The sequence below is a fragment of the Ptiloglossa arizonensis genome, chromosome 6 (assembly GCF_051014685.1).
Source record: "Ptiloglossa arizonensis isolate GNS036 chromosome 6, iyPtiAriz1_principal, whole genome shotgun sequence".
NCBI classification, from domain to species: Eukaryota; Metazoa; Arthropoda; class Insecta; order Hymenoptera; family Colletidae; genus Ptiloglossa; species Ptiloglossa arizonensis.
The window spans coordinates 4,045,751-4,066,642 of record NC_135053.1 but is presented as its reverse complement, the minus strand read 5'-3'; positions in this window follow the sequence as shown (position 1 = coordinate 4,066,642).

Below are 20,892 nucleotides of genomic sequence, written 5' to 3'. Positions count from 1 at the left end.
CTAGGGGAAAACTACTCATACCGTTGTAATGGGGCGAGTTTCTACTTTCAGATGCAACAGAAACTTTGCGGATTGGTCAATCCGTTCGCGAGATATGGCAGTTTTGAGGTAAGAAACGCTTGAGAAACTCCAAATTTTCGCAGTTCTGATGCTCGAAACGAATAACTAGAACGGCCTAGGGGAAAACTACTCATACCGTTGTAATGGGGCGAGTTTCTACTTTCAGATGCAACAGAAACTTTGCGGATTGGTCAATCCGTTCGCGAGGTATGGCAGTTTTGAGGTAAGAAACGCTTGAGAAACTCCAAATTTTCGCAGTTCTGATGCTCGAAACGAATAACTAGAACGGCCTAGGGGAAAACTACTCATACCGTTGTAATGGGGCGAGTTTCTACTTTCAGATGCAACAGAAACTTTGCGGATTGGTCAATCCGTTCGCGAGATATGGCAGTTTTGAGGTAAGAAACGCTTGAGAAACTCAAAATTTTCGCAGTTCTGATGCTCGAAACGAATAACTAGAACGGCCTAGGGGAAAACTACTCATACCGTTGTAATCGGGAGAGCTTCTACTTTCAGATGCAACAGAAATTTTGCGTATTGTTCAATCCGTTCGCGAGATATGGCAGTTTTGAGGTAAGAAACGCTTGAGAAACTCCAAATTTTCGCAGTTCTGATGCTCGAAACGAATAACTAGAGCGGCCTAGGGGAAAACTACTCATACCGTTGTAATGGGGCGAGTTTCTACTTTCAGATGCAACAGAAACTTTGCGGATTGGTCAATCCGTTCGCGAGATATGGCAGTTTTGAGGTAAGAAACGCTTGAGAAACTCCAAATTTTCGCAGTTCTGATGCTCGAAACGAATAACTAGAACTGCCTAGGGGAAAACTACTCATACCGTTGTAATGGGGCGAGTTTCTACTTTCAGATGCAACAGAAACTTTGCGGATTGGTCAATCCGTTCGCGAGATATGGCAGTTTTGAGGTAAGAAACGCTTGAGAAACTCCAAATTTTCGCAGTTCTGATGCTCGAAACGAATAACTAGAACGGCCTAGGGGAAAACTACTCATACCGTTGTAATGGGGCGAGTTTCTACTTTCAGATGCAACAGAAACTTTGCGGATTGGTCAATCCGTTCGCGAGATATGGCAGTTTTGAGGTAAGAAACGCTTGAGAAACTCAAAATTTTCGCAGTTCTGATGCTCGAAACGAATAACTAGAACGGCCTAGGGGAAAACTACTCATACCGTTGTAATCGGGAGAGCTTCTACTTTCAGATGCAACAGAAATTTTGCGTATTGTTCAATCCGTTCGCGAGATATGGCAGTTTTGAGGTAAGAAACGCTTGAGAAACTCCAAATTTTCGCAGTTCTGATGCTCGAAACGAATAACTAGAACGGCCTAGGGGAAAACTACTCATACCGTTGTAATGGGGCGAGTTTCTACTTTCAGATGCAACAGAAACTTTGCGGATTGTTCAATCCGTTCGCGAGGTATGGCAGTTTTGAGGTAAGAAACGCTTGAGAAACTCCAAATTTTCGCAGTTCTGATGCTCGAAACGAATAACTAGAACGGCCTAGGGGAAAACTACTCATACCGTTGTAATGGGGCGAGTTTCTACTTTCAGATGCAACAGAAACTTTGCGGATTGGTCAATCCGTTCGCGAGATATGGCAGTTTTGAGGTAAGAAACGCTTGAGAAACTCAAAATTTTCGCAGTTCTGATGCTCGAAACGAATAACTAGAACGGCCTAGGGGAAAACTACTCATACCGTTGTAATCGGGAGAGCTTCTACTTTCAGATGCAACAGAAATTTTGCGTATTGTTCAATCCGTTCGCGAGATATGGCAGTTTTGAGGTAAGAAACGCTTGAGAAACTCCAAATTTTCGCAGTTCTGATGCTCGAAACGAATAACTAGAGCGGCCTAGGGGAAAACTACTCATACCGTTGTAATGGGGCGAGTTTCTACTTTCAGATGCAACAGAAACTTTGCGGATTGGTCAATCCGTTCGCGAGATATGGCAGTTTTGAGGTAAGAAACGCTTGAGAAACTCCAAATTTTCGCAGTTCTGATGCTCGAAACGAATAACTAGAACGGCCTAGGGGAAAACTACTCATACCGTTGTAATGGGGCGAGTTTCTACTTTCAGATGCAACAGAAACTTTGCGGATTGGTCAATCCGTTCGCGAGGTGTGGCAGTTTTGAGGTAAGAAACGCTTGAGAAACTCCAAATTTTCGCAGTTCTGATGCTCGAAACGAATAACTAGAACGGCCTAGGGGAAAACTACTCATACCGTTGTAATGGGGCGAGTTTCTACTTTCAGATGCAACAGACACTTTGCGGATTGGTCAATCCGTTCGCGAGATATGGCAGTTTTGAGGTAAGAAACGCTTGAGAAACTCAAAATTTTCGCAGTTCTGATGCTCGAAACGAATAACTAGAACGGCCTAGGGGAAAACTACTCATACCGTTGTAATCGGGAGAGCTTCTACTTTCAGATGCAACAGAAATTTTGCGTATTGTTCAATCCGTTCGCGAGATATGGCAGTTTTGAGGTAAGAAACGCTTGAGAAACTCCAAATTTTCGCAGTTCTGATGCTCGAAACGAATAACTAGAGCGGCCTAGGGGAAAACTACTCATACCGTTGTAATGGGGCGAGTTTCTACTTTCAGATGCAACAGAAACTTTGCGGATTGGTCAATCCGTTCGCGAGATATGGCAGTTTTGAGGTAAGAAACGCTTGAGAAACTCCAAATTTTCGCAGTTCTGATGCTCGAAACGAATAACTAGAACTGCCTAGGGGAAAACTACTCATACCGTTGTAATGGGGCGAGTTTCTACTTTCAGATGCAACAGAAACTTTGCGGATTGGTCAATCCGTTCGCGAGATATGGCAGTTTTGAGGTAAGAAACGCTTGAGAAACTCCAAATTTTCGCAGTTCTGATGCTCGAAACGAATAACTAGAACGGCCTAGGGGAAAACTACTCATACCGTTGTAATGGGGCGAGTTTCTACTTTCAGATGCAACAGAAACTTTGCGGATTGGTCAATCCGTTCGCGAGATATGGCAGTTTTGAGGTAAGAAACGCTTGAGAAACTCAAAATTTTCGCAGTTCTGATGCTCGAAACGAATAACTAGAGCGGCCTAGGGGAAAACTACTCATACCGTTGTAATCGGGAGAGCTTCTACTTTCAGATGCAACAGAAATTTTGCGTATTGTTCAATCCGTTCGCGAGATATGGCAGTTTTGAGGTAAGAAACGCTTGAGAAACTCCAAATTTTCGCAGTTCTGATGCTCGAAACGAATAACTAGAGCGGCCTAGGGGAAAACTACTCATACCGTTGTAATGGGGCGAGTTTCTACTTTCAGATGCAACAGAAACTTTGCGGATTGGTCAATCCGTTCGCGAGATATGGCAGTTTTGAGGTAAGAAACGCTTGAGAAACTCCAAATTTTCGCAGTTCTGATGCTCGAAACGAATAACTAGAACGGCCTAGGGGAAAACTACTCATACCGTTGTAATGGGGCGAGTTTCTACTTTCAGATGCAACAGAAACTTTGCGGATTGGTCAATCCGTTCGCGAGATATGGCAGTTTTGAGGTAAGAAACGCTTGAGAAACTCCAAATTTTCGCAGTTCTGATGCTCGAAACGAATAACTAGAGCGGCCTAGGGGAAAACTACACATACCGTTGTAATGGGGCGAGTTTCTACTTTCAGATGCAACAGAAACTTTGCGGATTGGTCAATCCGTTCGCGAGATATGGCAGTTTTGAGGTAAGAAACGCTTGAGAAACTCCAAATTTTCGCAGTTCTGATGCTCGAAACGAATAAATAGAATGGCCTAGGGGAAAACTACACATACCGTTGTAATGGGGCGAGTTTCTACTTTCAGATGCAACTGAAACTTTGCGGATTGGTCAATCCGTTCGCGAGATATGGCAGTTTTGAGGTAAGAAACGCTTGAGAAACTCCAAATTTTTGCAGTTCTGATGCTCGAAACGAATAACTAGAACGGCCTAGGGGAAAACTACTCATACCGTTGTAATGGGGCGAGTTTATACTTTCAGATGCAACAGAAACTTTGCGGATTGGTCCATCCGTTCGCGAGATATGGCAGTTTTGAGGTAAGAAACGCTTGAGAAACTCCAAATTTTCGCAGTTCTGATGCTCGAAACGAATAACTAGAACGGCCTAGGGGAAAACTACTCATACCGTTGTAATGGGGCGAGTTTCTACTTTCAGATGCAACAGAAACTTTGCGGATTGGTCAATCCGTTCGCGAGATATGGCAGTTTTGAGGTAAGAAACGCTTGAGAAACTCAAAATTTTCGCAGTTCTGATGCTCGAAACGAATAACTAGAACGGCCTAGGGGAAAACTACTCATACCGTTGTAATGGGGCGAGTTTCTACTTTCAGATGCAACAGAAACTTTGCGGATTGGTCAATCCGTTCGCGAGATATGGCAGTTTTGAGGTAAGAAACGCTTGAGAAACTCCAAATTTTCGCAGTTCTGGTGCTCGAAACGAATAACTAGAACGGCCTAGGGGAAAACTACTCATACCGTTGTAATGGGGCGAGTTTCTACTTTCAGATGCAACAGAAACTTTGCGGATTGGTCAATCCGTTCGCGAGGTATGGCTGTTTTGAGGTAAGAAACGCTTGAGAAACTCCAAATTTTCGCAGTTCTGATGCTCGAAACGAATAACTAGAACGGCCTAGGGGAAAACTACTCATACCGTTGTAATGGGGCGAGTTTCTACTTTCAGATGCAACAGAAACTTTGCGGATTGGTCAATCCGTTCGCGAGATATGGCAGTTTTGAGGTAAGAAACGCTTGAGAAACTCAAAATTTTCGCAGTTCTGATGCTCGAAACGAATAACTAGAACGGCCTAGGGGAAAACTACTCATACCGTTGTAATCGGGAGAGCTTCTACTTTCAGATGCAACAGAAATTTTGCGTATTGTTCAATCCGTTCGCGAGATATGGCAGTTTTGAGGTAAGAAACGCTTGAGATACTCCAAATTTTCGCAGTTCTGATGCTCGAAACGAATAACTAGAGCGGCCTAGGGGAAAACTACACATACCGTTGTAATGGGGCGAGTTTCTACTTTCAGATGCAACAGAAACTTTGCGGATTGGTCAATCCGTTCGCGAGATATGGCAGTTTTGAGGTAAGAAACGCTTGAGAAACTCCAAATTTTCGCAGTTCTGATGCTCGAAACGAATAAATAGAATGGCCTAGGGGAAAACTACACATACCGTTGTAATGGGGCGAGTTTCTACTTTCAGATGCAACTGAAACTTTGCGGATTGGTCAATCCGTTCGCGAGATATGGCAGTTTTGAGGTAAGAAACGCTTGAGAAACTCCAAATTTTTGCAGTTCTGATGCTCGAAACGAATAACTAGAACGGCCTAGGGGAAAACTACTCATACCGTTGTAATGGGGCGAGTTTATACTTTCAGATGCAACAGAAACTTTGCGGATTGGTCCATCCGTTCGCGAGATATGGCAGTTTTGAGGTAAGAAACGCTTGAGAAACTCCAAATTTTCGCAGTTCTGATGCTCGAAACGAATAACTAGAACGGCCTAGGGGAAAACTACTCATACCGTTGTAATGGGGCGAGTTTCTACTTTCAGATGCAACAGAAACTTTGCGGATTGGTCAATCCGTTCGCGAGATATGGCAGTTTTGAGGTAAGAAACGCTTGAGAAACTCAAAATTTTCGCAGTTCTGATGCTCGAAACGAATAACTAGAACGGCCTAGGGGAAAACTACTCATACCGTTGTAATGGGGCGAGTTTCTACTTTCAGATGCAACAGAAACTTTGCGGATTGGTCAATCCGTTCGCGAGATATGGCAGTTTTGAGGTAAGAAACGCTTGAGAAACTCCAAATTTTCGCAGTTCTGGTGCTCGAAACGAATAACTAGAACGGCCTAGGGGAAAACTACTCATACCGTTGTAATGGGGCGAGTTTCTACTTTCAGATGCAACAGAAACTTTGCGGATTGGTCAATCCGTTCGCGAGGTATGGCTGTTTTGAGGTAAGAAACGCTTGAGAAACTCCAAATTTTCGCAGTTCTGATGCTCGAAACGAATAACTAGAACGGCCTAGGGGAAAACTACTCATACCGTTGTAATGGGGCGAGTTTCTACTTTCAGATGCAACAGAAACTTTGCGGATTGGTCAATCCGTTCGCGAGATATGGCAGTTTTGAGGTAAGAAACGCTTGAGAAACTCAAAATTTTCGCAGTTCTGATGCTCGAAACGAATAACTAGAACGGCCTAGGGGAAAACTACTCATACCGTTGTAATCGGGAGAGCTTCTACTTTCAGATGCAACAGAAATTTTGCGTATTGTTCAATCCGTTCGCGAGATATGGCAGTTTTGAGGTAAGAAACGCTTGAGATACTCCAAATTTTCGCAGTTCTGATGCTCGAAACGAATAACTAGAGCGGCCTAGGGGAAAACTACTCATACCGTTGTAATGGGGCGAGTTTCTACTTTCAGATGCAACAGAAACTGTGCGGATTGGTCAATCCGTTCGCGAGATATGGCAGTTTTGAGGTAAGAAACGCTTGAGAAACTCCAAATTTTCGCAGTTCTGATGCTCGAAACGAATAACTAGAACGGCCTAGGGGAAAACTACTCATACCGTTGTAATGGGGCGAGTTTCTACTTTCAGATGCAACAGAAACTTTGCGGATTGGTCAATCCGTTCGCGAGATATGGCAGTTTTGAGGTAAGAAACGCTTGAGAAACTCCAAATTTTCGCAGTTCTGATGCTCGAAACGAATAACTAGAACTGCCTAGGGGAAAACTACTCATACCGTTGTAATGGGGCGAGTTTCTACTTTCAGATGCAACAGAAACTTTGCGGATTGGTCAATCCGTTCGCGAGATATGGCAGTTTTGAGGTAAGAAACGCTTGAGAAACTCCAAATTTTCGCAGTTCTGATGCTCGAAACGAATAACTAGAACTGCCTAGGGGAAAACTACTCATACCGTTGTAATGGGGCGAGTTTCTACTTTCAGATGCAACAGAAACTTTGCGGATTGGTCAATCCGTTCGCGAGATATGGCAGTTTTGAGGTAAGAAACGCTTGAGAAACTCCAAATTTTCGCAGTTCTGATGCTCGAAACGAATAACTAGAACGGCCTAGGGGAAAACTACTCATACCGTTGTAATGGGGCGAGTTTCTACTTTCAGATGCAACAGAAACTTTGCGGATTGGTCAATCCGTTCGCGAGATATGGCAGTTTTGAGGTAAGAAACGCTTGAGAAACTCAAAATTTTCGCAGTTCTGATGCTCGAAACGAATAACTAGAACGGCCTAGGGGAAAACTACTCATACCGTTGTAATCGGGAGAGCTTCTACTTTCAGATGCAACAGAAATTTTGCGTATTGTTCAATCCGTTCGCGAGATATGGCAGTTTTGAGGTAAGAAACGCTTGAGAAACTCCAAATTTTCGCAGTTCTGATGCTCGAAACGAATAACTAGAGCGGCCTAGGGGAAAACTACTCATACCGTTGTAATGGGGCGAGTTTCTACTTTCAGATGCAACAGAAACTTTGCGGATTGGTCAATCCGTTCGCGAGATATGGCAGTTTTGAGGTAAGAAACGCTTGAGAAACTCCAAATTTTCGCAGTTCTGATGCTCGAAACGAATAACTAGAACGGCCTAGGGGAAAACTACTCATACCGTTGTAATGGGGCGAGTTTCTACTTTCAGATGCAACAGAAACTTTGCGGATTGGTCAATCCGTTCGCGAGATATGGCAGTTTTGAGGTAAGAAACGCTTGAGAAACTCCAAATTTTCGCAGTTCTGATGCTCGAAACGAATAACTAGAGCGGCCTAGGGGAAAACTACACATACCGTTGTAATGGGGCGAATTTCTACTTTCAGATGCAACAGAAACTTTGCGGATTGGTCAATCCGTTCGCGAGATATGGCAGTTTTGAGGTAAGAAACGCTTGAGAAACTCCAAATTTTCGCAGTTCTGATGCTCGAAACGAATAAATAGAATGGCCTAGGGGAAAACTACACATACCGTTGTAATGGGGCGAGTTTCTACTTTCAGATGCAACTGAAACTTTGCGGATTGGTCAATCCGTTCGCGAGATATGGCAGTTTTGAGGTAAGAAACGCTTGAGAAACTCCAAATTTTTGCAGTTCTGATGCTCGAAACGAATAACTAGAACGGCCTAGGGGAAAACTACTCATACCGTTGTAATGGGGCGAGTTTATACTTTCAGATGCAACAGAAACTTTGCGGATTGGTCCATCCGTTCGCGAGATATGGCAGTTTTGAGGTAAGAAACGCTTGAGAAACTCCAAATTTTCGCAGTTCTGATGCTCGAAACGAATAACTAGAACGGCCTAGGGGAAAACTACTCATACCGTTGTAATGGGGCGAGTTTCTACTTTCAGATGCAACAGAAACTTTGCGGATTGGTCAATCCGTTCGCGAGATATGGCAGTTTTGAGGTAAGAAACGCTTGAGAAACTCAAAATTTTCGCAGTTCTGATGCTCGAAACGAATAACTAGAACGGCCTAGGGGAAAACTACTCATACCGTTGTAATGGGGCGAGTTTCTACTTTCAGATGCAACAGAAACTTTGCGGATTGGTCAATCCGTTCGCGAGATATGGCAGTTTTGAGGTAAGAAACGCTTGAGAAACTCCAAATTTTCGCAGTTCTGATGCTCGAAACGAATAACTAGAACGGCCTAGGGGAAAACTACTCATACCGTTGTAATGGGGCGAGTTTCTACTTTCAGATGCAACAGAAACTTTGCGGATTGGTCAATCCGTTCGCGAGGTATGGCAGTTTTGAGGTAAGAAACGCTTGAGAAACTCCAAATTTTCGCAGTTCTGATGCTCGAAACGAATAACTAGAACGGCCTAGGGGAAAACTACTCATACCGTTGTAATGGGGCGAGTTTCTACTTTCAGATGCAACAGAAACTTTGCGGATTGGTCAATCCGTTCGCGAGATATGGCAGTTTTGAGGTAAGAAACGCTTGAGAAACTCAAAATTTTCGCAGTTCTGATGCTCGAAACGAATAACTAGAACGGCCTAGGGGAAAACTACTCATACCGTTGTAATCGGGAGAGCTTCTACTTTCAGATGCAACAGAAATTTTGCGTATTGTTCAATCCGTTCGCGAGATATGGCAGTTTTGAGGTAAGAAACGCTTGAGATACTCCAAATTTTCGCAGTTCTGATGCTCGAAACGAATAACTAGAGCGGCCTAGGGGAAAACTACTCATACCGTTGTAATGGGGCGAGTTTCTACTTTCAGATGCAACAGAAACTTTGCGGATTGGTCAATCCGTTCGCGAGATATGGCAGTTTTGAGGTAAGAAACGCTTGAGAAACTCAAAATTTTCGCAGTTCTGATGCTCGAAACGAATAACTAGAACGGCCTAGGGGAAAACTACTCATACCGTTGTAATGGGGCGAGTTTATACTTTCAGATGCAACAGAAACTTTGCGGATTGGTCAATCCGTTCGCGAGATATGGCAGTTTTGAGGTAAGAAACGCTTGAGAAACTCCAAATTTTCGCAGTTCTGATGCTCGAAACGAATAACTAGAACGGCCTAGGGGAGAACTACTCATACCGTTGTAATGGGGCGAGTTTCTACTTTCAGATGCAACAGAAACTTTGCGGATTGGTCAATCCGTTCGCGAGATATGGCAGTTTTGAGGTAAGAAACGCTTGAGAAACTCAAAATTTTCGCAGTTCTGATGCTCGAAACGAATAACTAGAGCGGCCTAGGGGAAAACTACACATACCGTTGTAATGGGGCGAGTTTCTACTTTCAGATGCAACAGAAACTTTGCGGATTGGTCAATCCGTTCGCGAGATATGGCAGTTTTGATGTAAGAAACGCTTGAGAAACTCCAAATTTTCGCAGTTCTGATGCTCGAAACGAATAACTAGAACGGCCTAGGGGAAAACTACTCATACCGTTGTAATGGGGCGAGTTTCTACTTTCAGATGCAACAGAAACTTTGCGGATTGGTCAATCCGTTCGCGAGATATGGCAGTTTTGAGGTAAGAAACGCTCGAGAAACTCCAAATTTTCGCAGTTCTGATGCTCGAAACGAATAACTAGAACGGCCTAGGGGAAAACTACTCATACCGTTGTAATGGGGCGAGTTTCTACTTTCAGATGCAACAGAAACTTTGCGGATTGGTCAATCCCTTCGCGAGATATGGCAGTTTTGAGGTAAGAAACGCTTGAGAAACTCCAAATTTTCGCAGTTCTGATGCTCGAAACGAATAACTAGAGCGGCCTAGGGGAAAACTACACATACCGTTGTAATGGGGCGAGTTTCTACTTTCAGATGCAACAGAAACTTTGCGGATTGGTCAATCCGTTCGCGAGATATGGCAGTTTTGAGGTAAGAAACGCTTGAGAAACTCCAAATTTTCGCAGTTCTGATGCTCGAAACGAATAACTAGAATGGCCTAGGGGAAAACTACACATACCGTTGTAATGGGGCGAGTTTCTACTTTCAGATGCAACAGAAGCTTTGCGGATTGGTCAATCCGTTCGCGAGATATGGCAGTTTTGATGTAAGAAACGCTTGAGAAACTCCAAATTTTCGCAGTTCTGATGCTCGAAACGAATAACTAGAATGGCCTAGGGGAAAACTACACATACCGTTGTGATGGGGCGAGTTTCTACTTTCAGATGCAACAGAAACTTTGCGGATTGGTCAATCCGTTCGCGAGATATGGCAGTTTTGAGGTAAGAAACGCTTGAGAAACTCCAAATTTTTGCAGTTCTGATGCTCGAAACGAATAAGTAGAACGGCCTAGGGGAAAACTACTCATACCGTTGTATTGGGGCGAGTTTCTACTTTCAGATGCAACAGAAACTTTGCGGATTGGTCAATCCGTTCGCGAGATATGGCAGTTTTGAGGTAAGAAACGCTTGAGAAACTCCAAATTTTCGCAGTTCTGATGCTCGAAACGAATAACTAGAGCGGCCTACGGGAAAACTACTCATACCGTTGTAATGGGGCGAGTTTCTACTTTCAGATGCAACAGAAACTTTGCGGATTTGTCAATCCGTTCGCGAGATATGGCAGTTTTGAGGTAAGAAACGCTTGAGAAACTGCAAATTTTCGCAGTTCTGATGCTCGAAACGAATAACTAGAACGGCCTAGGGGAAAACTACTCATACCGTTGTGATGGGGCGAGTTTCTACTTTCAGATGCAACAGAAACTTTGCGGATTGGTCAATCCGTTCGCGAGATATGGCAGTTTTGAGGTAAGAAACGCTTGAGAAACTCCAAATTTTCGCAGTTCTGATGCTCGAAACGAATAACTAGAGCGGCCTAGGGGAAAACTACTCATACCGTTGTAATGGGGCGAGTTTCTACTTTCAGATGCAACAGAAACTTTGCGGATTGGTCAATCCGTTCGCGAGATATGGCAGTTTTGAGGTAAGAAACGCTTGAGAAACTCCAAATTTTCGCAGTTCTGATGCTCGAAACGAATAACTAGAGCGGCCTAGGGGAAAACTACACATACCGTTGTAATGGGGCGAGTTTCTACTTTCAGATGCAACAGAAACTTTGCGGATTGGTCAATCCGTTCGCGAGATATGGCAGTTTTGAGGTAAGAAACGCTTGAGAAACTCAAAATTTTCGCAGTTCTGATGCTCGAAACGAATAACTAGAACGGCCTAGGGGAAAACTACTCATACCGTTGTAATCGGGAGAGCTTCTACTTTCAGATGCAACAGAAATTTTGCGTATTGTTCAATCCGTTCGCGAGATATGGCAGTTTTGAGGTAAGAAACGCTTGAGAAACTCCAAATTTTCGCAGTTCTGATGCTCGAAACGAATAACTAGAGCGGCCTAGGGGAAAACTACTCATACCGTTGTAATGGGGCGAGTTTCTACTTTCAGATGCAACAGAAACTTTGCGGATTGGTCAATCCGTTCGCGAGATATGGCAGTTTTGAGGTAAGAAACGCTTGAGAAACTCAAAATTTTCGCAGTTCTGATGCTCGAAACGAATAACTAGAACGGCCTAGGGGAAAACTACTCATACCGTTGTAATCGGGAGAGCTTCTACTTTCAGATGCAACAGAAATTTTGCGTATTGTTCAATCCGTTCGCGAGATATGGCAGTTTTGAGGTAAGAAAAGCTTGAGAAACTCCAAATTTTCGCAGTTCTGATGCTCGAAACGAATAACTAGAGCGGCCTAGGGGAAAACTACTCATACCGTTGTAATGGGGCGAGTTTCTACTTTCAGATGCAACAGAAACTTTGCGGATTGGTCAATCCGTTCGCGAGATATGGCAGTTTTGAGGTAAGAAACGCTTGAGAAACTCAAAATTTTCGCAGTTCTGATGCTCGAAACGAATAACTAGAACGGCCTAGGGGAAAACTACTCATACCGTTGTAATCGGGAGAGCTTCTACTTTCAGATGCAACAGAAATTTTGCGTATTGTTCAATCCGTTCGCGAGATATGGCAGTTTTGAGGTAAGAAACGCTTGAGAAACTCCCAATTTTCGCAGTTCTGATGCTCGAAACGAATAACTAGAACGGCCTAGGGGAAAACTACTCATACCGTTGTAATCGGGAGAGCTTCTACTTTCAGATGCAACAGAAATTTTGCGTATTGTTCAATCCGTTCGCGAGATATGGCAGTTTTGAGGTAAGAAACGCTTGAGAAACTCCAAATTTTCGCAGTTCTGATGCTCGAAACGAATAACTAGAGCGGCCTAGGGGAAAACTACTCATACCGTTGTAATGGGGCGAGTTTCTACTTTCAGATGCAACAGAAACTTTGCGGATTGGTCAATCCGTTCGCGAGATATGGCAGTTTTGAGGTAAGAAACGCTTGAGAAACTCAAAATTTTCGCAGTTCTGATGCTCGAAACGAATAACTAGAACGGCCTAGGGGAAAACTACTCATACCGTTGTAATCGGGAGAGCTTCTACTTTCAGATGCAACAGAAATTTTGCGTATTGTTCAATCCGTTCGCGAGATATGGCAGTTTTGAGGTAAGAAACGCTTGAGAAACTCCAAATTTTCGCAGTTCTGATGCTCGAAACGAATAACTAGAGCGGCCTAGGGGAAAACTACTCATACCGTTGTAATGGGGCGAGTTTCTACTTTCAGATGCAACAGAAACTTTGTGGATTGGTCAATCCGTTCGCGAGATATGGCAGTTTTGAGGTAAGAAACGCTTGAGAAACTCCAAATTTTCGCAGTTCTGATGCTCGAAACGAATAGCTAGAGCGGCCTAGGGGAAAACTACACATACCGTTGTAATGGGTCGGGTTTCTACTTTCAGATGCAACAGAAACTTTGCGGATTGGTCAATCCGTTCGCGAGATATGGCAGTTTTGAGGTAAGAAACGCTTGAGAAACTCCAAATTTTCGCAGTTCTGATGCTCGAAACGAATAACTAGAACGGCCTAGGGGAAAACTACTCATACCGTTGTAATGGGGCGAGTTTCTACTTTCAGATGCAACAGAAACTTTGCGGATTGGTCAATCCGTTCGCGAGATATGGCAGTTTTGAGGTAAGAAACGCTTGAGAAACTCCAAATTTTCGCAGTTCTGATGCTCGAAACGAATAACTAGAACGGCCTAGGGGAAAACTACTCATACCGTTGTAATGGGGCGAGTTTCTACTTTCAGATGCAACAGAAACTTTGCGGATTGGTCAATCCGTTCGCGAGATATGGCAGTTTTGAGGTAAGAAACGCTTGAGAAACTCCAAATTTTCGCAGTTCTGATGCTCGAAACGAATAACTAGAGCGGCCTAGGGGAAAACTACACATACCGTTGTAATGGGGCGAGTTTCTACTTTCAGATGCAACAGAAACTTTGCGGATTGGTCAATCCGTTCGCGAGATATGGCAGTTTCGATGTAAGAAACGCTTGAGAAACTCCAAATTTTCGCAGTTCTGATGCTCGAAACGAATAACTAGAATGGCCTAGGGGAAAACTACACATACCGTTGTAATGGGGCGAGTTTCTACTTTCAGATGCAACAGAAACTTTGCGGATTGGTCAATCCGTTCGCGAGATATGGCAGTTTTGAGGTAAGAAACGCTTGAGAAACTCCAAATTTTTGCAGTTCTGATGCTCGAAACGAATAACTAGAACGGCCTAGGGGAAAACTACTCACACCGTTGTAATCGGGAGAGCTTCTACTTTCAGATGCAACAGAAACTTTGCGGATTGGTCAATCCGTTCGCGAGATATGGCAGTTTCGATGTAAGAAACGCTTGAGAAACTCCAAATTTTCGCAGTTCTGATGCTCGAAACGAATAACTAGAACGGCCTAGGGGAAAACTACTCACACCGTTGTAATCGGGAGAGCTTCTACTTTCAGATGCAACAGAAATTTTGCGTATTGTTCAATCCGTTCGCGAGATATGGCAGTTTTGAGGTAAGAAACGCTTGAGAAACTCCAAATTTTCGCAGTTCTGATGCTCGAAACGAATAACTAGAGCGGCCTAGGGGAAAACTACTCATACCGTTGTAATGGGGCGAGTTTCTACTTTCAGATGCAACAGAAACTTTGCGGATTGGTCAATCCGTTCGCGAGATATGGCAGTTTTGATGTAAGAAACGCTTGAGAAACTCAAAATTTTCGCAGTTCTGATGCTCGAAACGAATAACTAGAACGGCCTAGGGGAAAACTACTCATACCGTTGTAATCGGGAGAGCTTCTACTTTCAGATGCAACAGAAATTTTGCGTATCGTTCAATCCGTTCGCGAGATATGGCAGTTTTGAGGTAAGAAACGCTTGAGAAACTCCAAATTTTCGCAGTTCTGATGCTCGAAACGAATAACTAGAGCGACCTAGGGGAAAACTACTCATACCGTTGTAATGGGGCGAGTTTCTACTTTCAGATGCAACAGAAACTTTGCGGATTGGTCAATCCGTTCGCGAGATATGGCAGTTTTGAGGTAAGAAACGCTTGAGAAACTCAAAATTTTCGCAGTTCTGATGCTCGAAACGAATAACTAGAACGGACTAGGGGAAAACTACTCATACCGTTGTAATGGGGCGAGTTTCTACTTTCAGATGCAACAGAAACTTTGCGGATTGGTCAATCCGTTCGCGAGATATGGCAGTTTTGAGGTAAGAAACGCTTGAGAAACTCCAAATTTTCGCAGTTCTGATGCTCGAAACGAATAACTAGAACGGCCTAGGGGAAAACTACTCATACCGTTGTAATGGGGCGAGTTTCTGCTTTCAGATGCAACAGAAACTTTGCGGATTGGTCAATCCGTTCGCGAGATATGGCAGTTTTGAGGTAAGAAACGCTTGAGAAACTCCAAATTTTCGCAGTTCTGATGCTCGAAACGAATAACTAGAGCGGCCTAGGGGAAAACTACACATACCGTTGTAATGGGGCGAGTTTCTACTTTCAGATGCAACAGAAACTTTGCGGATTGGTCAATCCGTTCGCGAGATATGGCAGTTTTGAGGTAAGAAACGCTTGAGAAACTCCAAATTTTCGCAGTTCTGATGCTCGAAACGAATAACTAGAATGGCCTAGGGGAAAACTACACATACCGTTGTAATGGGGCGAGTTTCTACTTTCAGATGCAACAGAAACTTTGCGGATTGGTCAATCCGTTCGCGAGATATGGCAATTTTGAGGTAAGAAACGCTTGAGAAACTCCAAATTTTTGCAGTTCTGATGCTCGAAACGAATAACTAGAACGGCCTAGGGGAAAACTACTCATACCGTTGTAATGGGGCGAGTTTCTACTTTCAGATGCAACAGAAACTTTGCGGATTGGTCAATCCGTTCGCGAGATATGGCAGTTTTGAGGTAAGAAACGCTTGAGAAACTCCAAATTTTCGCAGTTCTGATGCTCGAAACGAATAACTAGAACGGCCTAGGGGGAAACTACTCATACCGTTGTAATAGGGCGAGTTTCTACTTTCAGATGCAACAGAAACTTTGCAGATTGGTCAATCCGTTCGCGAGATATGGCAGTTTTGCGGTAAGAAACGCTTGAGAAACTCAAAATTTTCGCAGTTCTGATGCTCGAAACGAATAACTAGAACGGCCTAGGGGAAAACTACTCATACCGTTGTAATGGGGCGAGTTTCTACTTTCAGATGCAACAGAAACTTTGCGGATTGGTCAATCCGTTCGCGAGATATGGCAGTTTTGAGGTAAGAAACGCTTGAGAAACTCAAAATTTTCGCAGTTCTGATGCCCGAAACGAATAACTAGAGCGGCCTAGGGGAAAACTACTCATACCGTTGTAATGGGGCGAGTTTCTACTTTCAGATGCAACAGAAACTTTGCGGATTGGTCAATCCGTTCGCGAGATATGGCAGTTTTGAGGTAAGAAACGCTTGAGAAACTCAAAATTTTCGCAGTTCTGATGCTCGAAACGAATAACTAGAACGGCCTAGGGGAAAACTACTCATACCGTTGTAATCGGGAGAGCTTCTACTTTCAGATGCAACAGAAACTTTGCGGATTGGTCAATCCGTTCGCGAGATATGGCAGTTTTGAGGTAAGAAACGCTTGAGAAACTCCAAATTTTCCCAGTTCTGATGCTCGAAACGAATAACTAGAGCGGCCTAGGGGAAAACTACACATACCGTTGTAATGGGGCGAGTTTCTACTTTCAGATGCAACAGAAACTTTGCGGATTGGTCAATCCGTTCGCGAGATATGGTAGTTTTGAGGTAAGAAACGCTTGAGAAACTCAAAATTTTCGCAGTTCTGATGCTCGAAACGAATAACTAGAACGGCCTAGGGGAAAACTACTCATACCGTTGTAATCGGGAGAGCTTCTACTTTCAGATGCAACAGAAACTTTGCGGATTGGTCAATCCGTTCGCGAGATATGGCAGTTTTGAGGTAAGAAACGCTTGAGAAACTCCAAATTTTCGCAGTTCTGATGCTCGAAACGAATAACTAGAACGGCCTAGGGGGAAACTACTCATACCGTTGTAATAGGGCGAGTTTCTACTTTCAGATGCAAGAGAAACTTTGCGGATTGGTCAATCCGTTCGCGAGATATGGCAGTTTTGAGGTAAGAAACGCTTGAGAAACTCAAAATTTTCGCAGTTCTGATGCTCGAAACGAATAACTAGAGCGGCCTAGGGGAAAACTACTCATACCGTTGTAATGGGGCGAGTTTCTACTTTCAGATGCAACAGAAACTTTGCGGATTGGTCAATCCGTTCGCGAGATATGGCAGTTTTGAGGTAAGAAACGCTTGAGAAACTCAAAATTTTCGCAGTTCTGATGCTCGAAACGAATAACTAGAACGGCCTAGGGGAAAACTACTCATACCGTTGTAATCGGGAGAGCTTCTACTTTCAGATGCAACAGAAACTTTGCGGATTGGTCAATCCGTTCGCGAGATATGGCAGTTTTGAGGTAAGAAACGCTTGAGAAACTCCAAATTTTCCCAGTTCTGATGCTCGAAACGAATAACTAGAGCGGCCTAGGGGAAAACTACACATACCGTTGTAATGGAGCGAGTTTCTACTTTCAGATGCAACAGAAACTTTGCGGATTGGTCAATCCGTTCGCGAGATATGGCAGTTTTGAGGTAAGAAACGCTTGAGAAACTCCAAATTTTCGCAGTTCTGATGCTCGAAACGAATAACTAGAATGGCCTAGGGGAAAACTACACATACCGTTGTAATGGGGCGAGTTTCTACTTTCAGATGCAACAGAAACTTTGCGGATTGGTCAATCCGTTCGCGAGATATGGCAGTTTTGAGGTAAGAAACGCTTGAGAAACTCCAAATTTTCGCAGTTCTGATGCTCGAAACGAATAACTAGAACGGCCTAGGGGGAAACTACTCATACCGTTGTAATAGGGCGAGTTTCTACTTTCAGATGCAACAGAAACTTTGCGGATTGGTCAATCCGTTCGCGAGATATGGCAGTTTTGAGGTAAGAAACGCTTGAGAAACTCAAAATTTTCGCAGTTCTGATGCTCGAAACGAATAACTAGAGCGGCCTAGGGGAAAACTACTCATACCGTTGTAATGGGGCGAGTTTCTACTTTCAGATGCAACAGAAACTTTGCGGATTGGTCAATCCGTTCGCGAGATATGGCAGTTTTGAGGTAAGAAACGCTTGAGAAACTCCAAATTTTCGCAGTTCTGATGCTCGAAACGAATAACTAGAACGGCCTAGGGGAAAACTACTCATACCGTTGTAATGGGGCGAGTTTCTACTTTCAGATGCAACAGAAACTTTGCGGATTGGTCAATCCGTTCGCGAGATATGGCAGTTTTGAGGTAAGAAACGCTTGAGAAACTCCAAATTTTCCCAGTTCTGATGCTCGAAACGAATAACTAGAGCGGCCTAGGGGAAAACTACACATACCGTTGTAATGGGGCGAGTTTCTACTTTCAGATGCAATAGAAACTTTGCGGATTGGTCAATCCGTTCGCGAGATATGGCAGTTTTGAGGTAAGAAACGCTTGAGAAACTCCAAATTTTCGCAGTTCTGATGCTCGAAACGAATAACTAGAATGGCCTAGGGGAAAACTACACATACCGTTGTAATGGGGCGAGTTTCTACTTTCAGATGCAACAGAAACTTTGCGGATTGGTCAATCCGTTCGCGAGATATGGCAGTTTTGAGGTAAGAAACGCTTGAGAAACTCCAAATTTTCGCAGTTCTGATGCTCGAAACGAATAACTAGAGCGGCCTAGGGGAAAACTACACATACCGTTGTAATGGGGCGAGTTTCTACTTTCAGATGCAACAGAAACTTTGCGGATTGGTCAATCCGTTCGCGAGATATGGCAGTTTTGAGGTAAGAAACGCTTGAGAAACTCCAAATTTTCGCAGTTCTGATGCTCGAAACGAATAACTAGAATGGCCTAGGGGAAAACTACACATACCGTTGTAATGGGGCGAGTTTCTACTTTCAGATGCAACAGAAACTTTGCGGATTGTTCAATCCGTTCGCGAGATATGGCAATTTTGAGGTAAGAAACGTTTGAGAAACTCCAAATTTTTGCAGTTCTGATGCTCGAAACGAATAACTAGAACGGCCTAGGGGAAAACTACTCATACCGTTGTAATGGGGCGAGTTTCTACTTTCAGATGCAACAGCAACTTTGCGGATTGGTCAATCCGTTCGCGAGATATGGCAGTTTTGAGGTAAGAAACGCTTGAGAAACTCCAAATTTTCGCCGTTCTGATGCTCGAAACGAATAACTAGAACGGCCTAGGGGGAAACTACTCATACCGTTGTAATAGGGCTAGTTTCTACTTTCAGATGCAACAGAAACTTTGCGGATTGGTCAATCCGTTCGCGAGATATGGCAGTTTTGAGGTAAGAAACGCTTGAGAAACTCAAAATTTTCGCAGTTCTGATGCTCGAAACGAATAACTAGAGCGGCCTAGGGGAAAACTACTCATACCGTTGTAATGGGGCGAGTTTCTACTTTCAGATGCAACAGAAACTTTGCGGATTGGTCAATCCGTTCGCGAGATATGGCAGTTTTGAGGTAAGAAACGCTTGAGAAACTCAAAATTTTCGCAGTTCTGATGCTCGAAACGAATAACTAGAACGGCCTAGGGGAAAACTACTCATACCGTTGTAATGGGGCGAGTTTCTACTTTCAGATGCAACAGAAACTTTGCGGATTGGTCAATCCGTTCGCGAGATATGGCAGTTTTGAGGTAAGAAACGCTTGAGAAACTCCAAATTTTCGCAGTTCTGATGCTCGAAACGAATAACTAGAACGGCCTAGGGGAAAACTACTCATACCGTTGTAATCGGGAGAGCTTCTACCTTCAGATGCAACAGAAATTTTGCGTATTGTTCAATCCGTTCGCGAGATATGGCAGTTTTGAGGTAAGAAACGCTTGAGAAACTCCAAATTTTCGCAGTTCTGATGCTCGAAACGAATAACTAGAGCGGCCTAGGGGAAAACTACTCGTACCGTTGTAATGGGGCGAGTTTCTACTTTCAGATGCAACAGAAACTTTGCGGATTGGTCAATCCGTTCGCGAGATATGGCAGTTTTGAGGTAAGAAACGATTGAGAAACTCAAAATTTTCGCAGTTCTGATGCTCGAAACGAATAACTAGAACGGCCTAGGGGAAAACTACTCATACCGTTGTAATGGGGCGAGTTTCTACTTTCAGATGCAACAGAAACTTTGCGAAACTCCAAATTTTCGCAGTTCTGATGCTCGAAACGAATAACTAGAACGGCCTAGGGGAAAACTACTCATACCGTTGTAATGGGGCGAGTTTCTACTTTCAGATGCAACAGAAATTTTGCGGATTGGTCAATCCGTTCGCGAGATATGGCAGTTTTGAGGTAAGAAACGCTTGAGAAACTCCAAATTTTCGCAGTTCTGATGCTCGAAACGAATAACTAGAACGGCCTAGGGGAAAACTACTCATACCGTTGTAATCGGGAGAGCTTCTACTTTCAGATGCAACAGAAATTTTGCGTATTGTTCAATCCGTTCGCGAGATATGGCAGTTTTGAGGTAAGAAACGCTTGAGAAACTCCAAATTTTCGCAGTTCTGATGCTCGAAACGAATAACAAGAACGGCCTAGGGGAAAACTACTCTTACCGTTGTAATCGGGAGAGCTTCTACTTTCAGATGCAACAGAAATTTTGCGTATTGTTCAATCCGTTCGCGAGATATGGCAGTTTTGAGGTAAGAAACGCTTGAGAAACTCCCAATTTTCGCAGTTCTGATGCTCGAAACGAATAACTAGAACGGCCTAGGGGAAAACTACTCATACCGTTGTAATGGGGCGAGTTTCTACTTTCAGATGCAACAGAAACTTTGCGGATTGGTCAATCCGTTCGCGAGATATGGCAGTTTTGAGGTAAGAAACGCTT